Source organism: Nanorana parkeri, unplaced genomic scaffold (assembly GCF_000935625.1).
Source record: "Nanorana parkeri isolate BGI_ZX_2015 unplaced genomic scaffold, ASM93562v1 scaffold1295, whole genome shotgun sequence".
NCBI lineage: Eukaryota > Metazoa > Chordata > Amphibia > Anura > Dicroglossidae > Nanorana > Nanorana parkeri.
Window position 1 is genome coordinate 54,770 of NW_017307563.1, and position 6,671 is coordinate 61,440.

General features: G+C 45.8%; 1 protein-coding gene across 3 annotated transcripts in view; it reads left to right on the forward strand.

Annotated features, from left to right (window-relative positions):
- HNRNPAB (heterogeneous nuclear ribonucleoprotein A/B) overlaps positions 1–6,671 on the forward strand; it is a 44,142-nt gene that overhangs the window by 35,825 nt on the left and 1,646 nt on the right. The gene's annotated exons all lie outside the window — the stretch shown is intronic.

The following is a 6,671-nucleotide window of genomic DNA, read 5'->3' on the forward strand; positions in this document are numbered from 1 at the left end:
CCCCCCCCCCCCCCAGCACCGCGAAGCATGTTCTATAACAGCTGTTGGCATGCCCTCAGTGTTTGCCCCGTCTCTGAAGTGTCCTTAAGTAGGCTGGATTTGACTTCAAAATGTGTTTCTGGGTGCTTTTAATCCCTTTACCTGCCGGTGGTGCCACGGAAGGGATTAACACTGACTGAGCCATGATCTGCTGGTGAAGTGTTGCGCATGCCCCTCACTCTTTGCATGTGGGAGAAGCAGTTGTGAAATCTTTCACTGGCGTTAGTCAAAATATGGCCAAAGTCCTTCCTTTTGGCCATCTTTTGCATAATCATTGCAGCACCTGGTAGCCTATCGGGCCATGCTCTTGGTACTGCTTTGCTACAAAACTGAGGCATGCTCAGGGGTGCGGAATTTTTTTAAAAAAACTTCTTGTCCAAGGGCTAAAGCCGGGGCCGAATCTACTTGTCCTTCATGACAATCTACTTGTCCCAATACCAAAAAAAATTTTTCATCAAAACTAAGGATGCACCAATACCGGGTTTTCCGTACCGAGTACTGATATTTTGCTTTCGGTACTCGCCGATACTGAATTCCAATACCGTTGCTTTCGCTGGCATGGAGCAGACTTCCTGGGTAATCAGGAAGACTGACAGCGGGTAATAACATGCCGCCCAGCTTCCTTATTGCCCATGTTCCCCTGCGGCACTGCCAGTCGGGAAATTTTCCTCTGGCCGTAAGTTCCAGTATTGGGGAAGTTATCTGAGCATTTGGGTGAGTACAAGTACTCGCCCAAATACTTGGTATCAGCACTGTATCAGTGCATCCCTAATCAAAATGTATTTGTGCTAAATAGTGCTTCTCACTGATCAGCGTGGTCACCTGACCAATGAGTGCTTGCAATTTGCGAGCGAAATGCAATATGCATAGGGCAGGGCTGCACTGGACAGTACACCGGTACTGGCAGAGGGGAGGGTCTTTTCGCCGAAAGGTAAGTATAGCGGGGAGGAGGTGTGTGTGTAAAGAGTTCTGTCTGGCTACCACAATGGAATGGCAGCTCACTCAACGCACAATGTCCTACGGCAGGTGGCAGCAGCGTTCGTTTTAATTTATTTTTTAGTTTATCACTTATTTTTTTTTATTTTTTTCATTTTGATTCCTATCACATAGTGGATTACAAGCCCCTATGAGATAGTTTGGAGGTGACAGGTTCTCTTTATGGAACCTGCCCTCCAACACAGAACAGAAGTTCCTCGACAGCTGAGGCAGGTGGCGCTGTGATAACAGCTCTACGGTCTCGGTGATCACACGGAGCAGATGAAGAACGGACGTTCTTCGTCTGCTCTACACTCTATGGCAGAGCCATTCTGCCGTGGTCTCGGGTCCCCCAGAAGAGCGGCGGGCGGACACCATCGCCGCTGCTTGTTTGATAGAAGTGATCTGATCAGATTGTACTAAACGAGCGGCGGCTCCCCTCCGGACAAGCAGAGCTAAATGTACAGAGGAAGGCTAAATGTAGAAAAAAACTCGTGCCCGAAACTGCATGTCCCGGGCGTCGGGCGATAGGAATTCCACACCCTGCATGCTAAGTGGCAGGGGGTTTTCATGGGTTTGCCATTGTCCAATCCTTCTGTAGGCAACTCAACGTTGAGACTTCTGTTTCCCTCAAATAATCCAAGAATTGTTTTTCATTTGAGGGACAGAAGGCTTCATAGAATGTAGGGTTATGCTGCCACCTAAAAGATGATTTGGACATTGGTAAACAATTTGTGGCCAGCCCTATACAACCCCTCCCCATTTCAAATATACCTCGGTTTTGTTAGGATAGACATCTGTGCTAGCAGAAGAGGTTAGACTCTTCGGCAATTTTTTTTTTTTTCATGATTCAAAAAAATAAAATAAAAAAATATATATATTTAATACTGTGTGTGCTGGTCTCTATACATCTATCCAGATTAGCATTTTTCTCAGCACTAGCTTTGGTCCCACTGGACTAGACAATTGTGGGGCTAGTGTGTCCACTGGGCACACTAGCCCCACTGTGCAGCTTTTCAGACTCTAGTGTAAAGTTAGCTGCATATTGTTTTCTGGGTCCAGAGCTATGGCAGAGCCCAAGGTGACTGTCTGAAGTAGGCTGTGTAGACGGTACTGGGCGCTACCTTGTTACTAGGATGTCTGGGTACCATTTGAAATCCCTGCTTTCGGTATACCACAGTAGGGGTTGGAAATGCATGTCCTAAACTTTCCAACCTTAGATTCTTTACGTTTTGCTGTGGGGCTCCAGCACTTCAGTTTGTGGACAAGTCTTACTGCAGCAGGATGGGTGGAATTGATCCTGTCCTGGGCAGAACTTTACATTTCATCTGCTCCATGGGTTTGTGATGGGAGTGCATATTGGGGATCCTCATGTCCTAAGTGGATGTGTACTCCTTAAAACCAGACATTTGTCAGATATCTGGTCCCAGGGGCCATTCACCATTTTAGATTTAAGGTTTCCGGATTTAGGCTGGATTTCAGCCATGTTAAGGTTAGACATCGGAATCTGTGATTGTTACATTGCTAAAGGCTAGCATGTCTACTTTAGCACCATATACCATTCCTCATGGAAATCATACTTTGCTGCAAGGAAAAACTTATCCAGAAAATTCTCAGATGAAATATTTGCCTTTCTGCAAGGGTAGTCTTTTTGATCAGCATTTGGCATTGAGTAAGGGCCTAATCTTCGCACTTGTGATCTTGTGCCAAAAGCTTACCATAATTTGATACCTCTTTTTATATTCAAGTGTGTGTATGTCATGTAGCGCATCTGCAACTCTAAGATCTGAATTTGGCTTCAAGAGGCCGTTTTAAAGAGCCAAGAGATCCAACTGGGGATGCTCCACTTTCCTTGCCATCACTCGGTCAGTGTGTAAAGGGATTTATTTTTACAGAATAAAGCTGCCAGCTCAGACACTTTACTTGCAAAGAGGTGTTGAGGCTCGTACATTCCTACTGAAGGTAAATTTGGCCATAACCAGAACCTTAACGTCCTATCTAGTTTCAGTTCATCAGATCTCCTCCTTTGCCTGGTTGCAGTTTTTGTGGTATTCACCTCACAGCCATTGCTTTCATTAGAAAGACTGGCTTTGTTATTCCTGATGGTCCCTATAAAGAGGAACCTGCTTGTCACTTGGGACCATAAACTTGGATGATGTGCGAACCACTAAGAATCTGGTTCCACCCATCCTGTCAAGGCAAACTATGGAGTGCTGGTGGATTTATATAGCGCCAACTGTTTGCGCAGCGATTTACAATATAAGGAAGACATTACAATACAATTCAAGACAATATGGTCAGGAGGGCCCTGCCCCTGAGGGCTTACAATCTAACGGGAGGGGGAAGTGATACGTGAGGAGGTAGCTGTGTGGGCTTGTTTGAGAGATTGATAGTGGTTAGGTTGGATAAGTTTCCCTGAAGAGATGAGTCTTAAGGGAACGCCTAAAGGTAGACTGAGTAGGAGATAGGCGGACAGGTTGGGGTAATGAGTTCCACAGAACGGGGGTGACTGGTGAAGTCCTGGAGGTGAGCATGGGAGGAGTTGACAAGGGAGCTAAAGAGCAAGAGGTCTTGGGAGGAACGTAGTGGACGTGTACTTGGAGACAAGGTTTGAGATATAGCCGGGGGCAGAGTTGTGGCTGGCTTAGTAAGTGGTTGTTAATATTTTGAATTTTACCCTTTGGGCTATTGGAAGCCAGTGCAGGGATCGGCAGAGGGGGGTTGCCGACACTGAGCGGTTGGTTAGGTGGATAAGTCTGGCAGTAGCATTCATGATAGACTGAAGAGGGGATAGCCTGTGTAGAGGTAGGCCAATGAGGAGAGAGTTACAGTGGTCGAGACGAGAGATAACAAGGGAGTAGATAAGTAGCTTTGTGGTTTCATTAGTGAGGAAGGGGCGTATTTTGGAGATGTTACGAAGGTGAAGGTGGCAGGATTTGGATAGTGATTGGATGTGGGGAAGAAAGGTGAGGTCCGAGTCAAGGATGACACCCAGCACCCTGGTATGGGGTAGGGTTGGATGGTTGTGTCATTAATCATGATTGAAAAGTTGGGAGGGTGCGTGAATACCATAAGCTCAGTTTTTGATAGATTGACCTTTAGGAAATGTTGTGACATCCGTTGTGACATCCAGACGGATATGTCAGTTAGTAAGTTAGTGATGCGTAAGACTGTAGCGGTGAGTTGTGGAGAGATAGATTTGAGTTTCGTCAGCATAGAGGTGATACTGGAAGCCATGTGAGGAGATCAGCTGACCAAGAGATGAGGTGTAGATCGAGAAGAGAAGGGGTCCAAGGACAGAGCCTTGTCCTTGGACGGCATTATCCCAACAGACAGGGGAAGAGGAGAGGAAGATGTAGATTTGTAGGTTACACTAAACGAGCGCCTAGGTAGGAGGAGAACCATGAGAGAGCAGAATCTACAGTCCAGCGAAAGCCGGACTGTAGGGGATCGAGAAGGTTGTTATCGGTGAGGTGGCTGCTCAGGCGATTCTAGACAAGGCGTTCAAGGAGTTTGGAGGTGAAGGGGGTATATATTACAGCAACCGAGAAACTGGAGAAAATAAGCGAATACAGTGAGCTTCAAAAGAGGAGAGGGATAGAGAGGGAGGTGAAGGCAGAACTTGAAAAGTGCATTGTGGGGATAGGATTCCCACTCCACCTCCTTTTTGTCCACTGGGTCTGAGTGTGTCCAGTGGAGGCCACCATGCGAGAGGGCAGCAGGGGAGGTCGAGTCGGATTCCTGAAGCCAGGTTTCAGTGACGGCAAGCAAGTTAAAATAATTGGAGATGAGAAGATCATGTACAGCAGTGAGTTTGTTACAGACAGAGCGGGCATTCTAGGGGGCACATGAGAAGGACGGACCAGTTCTAGGAAGCAGGGGGATAGAGATAAGGGTGCGTGGGTTGCGGCGGCTGCCAGAGGAATGGGAGTGCTGGTTCAGGGGCTGAATATTATGAAACACAGGGCCAGGATAAAGAGAAGCAGAAGGGTGCAAGTAAGGTGAGTGGGATTTATGAGTGAACATGCCCCAGTGTCCTGGAGGGAACACTTGCATGGGGGTTAAGAATGAGAAGGAGCTGGAGGAGCAGTAATAGCGAGAGGGTAGGAGAGAGGGTGCGAGAGGGTAGGAGAGAGGTGGGGTTAAGAAAAGAGTTTAAGAAGTGAAGAGATAATTGTGAAAAGCAGTGGTAGAAAAGGCATGTTAAGTGACTGAGTAGAGATCAGATTTGGTAGTGATAGAGGTGAAATGAGTGAACAGGATTACCTGCAGTGTGGATGCAGCAGTAGTGTAGTTATATGATAGCCTTTTCCAAGTGTAAAGTTGATGACGACACTTAATACCAGAGAGACACTTTGTATCCGAGAGACATTGCAAAGTGCCTCTGCCCCCTAGCAGTAGACATTATCACCTTTTGCGGGGGCATTGAAAAAAAAAAAACCATGCCAGCAATGTACATGGTGTGTAGATGATGCCGGCATATGCAGATCCTGGATATAAACACCAAAACATACTTTTTTTTTTTTTTTAGTTGTCCTGTTGGGCTCCGTGCTTTTTTGTGTTTTTTTTTTTTTTGTAAATGGCTGCCAGGCTGCTTTGTACAGTGGAAACTACAGTGTAGGGAGTGGAAAAACTCATTTTCCAACAATGCTTATTATAGTGGTACCGCCCCCTGGGCAGTGCTGAGTGACTACAGTTGGAGGATTGTTGTCATTGAGCGCTCGGAACAAATATAACATATTTTTAGAGCTGCAGCTAACTATTATTTTCAAAATCGATTAGTTAGCCGATTATTAAGTTCGATTAATCGGTTATAAAAATAAAATACATTTTAAAAAATGGCTCGTGATGGGACTACTAGTTTGTATTGAGATTGCAGTCCATCACAGGAGCAAGCTTGGAGCTGTGGAAGTAAAAAAATAAAAAAAGTGTGGTGTGCAATATAGTGAAATGAAAAGTGTAAAATTATACAGCAATGAATGCAGAATGGCACCGGCTATAGAGGACTACAAAACCCAGCAATAGTACATTATACAGCACAATGCAGAATACCACCAGCTATAGAGGAATACAACAAATCCCAGCAATAATACATTATAGCTGGTGGTATTCTGCATTGCGCTGTATAATGTAGTATTGCTAGGTGTTGTAGTCCTCTACAGGGAGTGGTATTCGGCATTGCACCACGGTATAATGTAATATTGCTGGGATTTGTTGTATTCCTCTGTAGCTGGTGGTATTCCGCATTTGCTGTATAATGTATTATTCCTTGATTTGTAGTCCTCTATACCAGGGCTTAAAATTTCCACTCGCCTGCTCGCATTTTGCGAGTAAAAATAAGGTGAGGGCGAGTGGAAATTTGAGAGCAGAGCAGCTCCTGTCAGTTCTGGCTTCCTTAGGCCGGTTCTGAGCTCCGAAGATAAGAATGTCTGTGAGCAGCATCGATGCCTGGCTATCTGGGTGTGATAGTGAGGGCTGCTGCAGACCTCTGTAATCACTCACGGATAAACTAGGCATCGATACTGCTCACAGCCTCCTCCCTGCAAAGACGTGAACAGGTGAGGGGGCTCGGGGGAAGGGGTTGAGTATTATAATTTTGTGTAGGGGGTTAATAAGGGGTGAGTGTATTATTTTATGTAGGGGGGTTAATAAGGGGG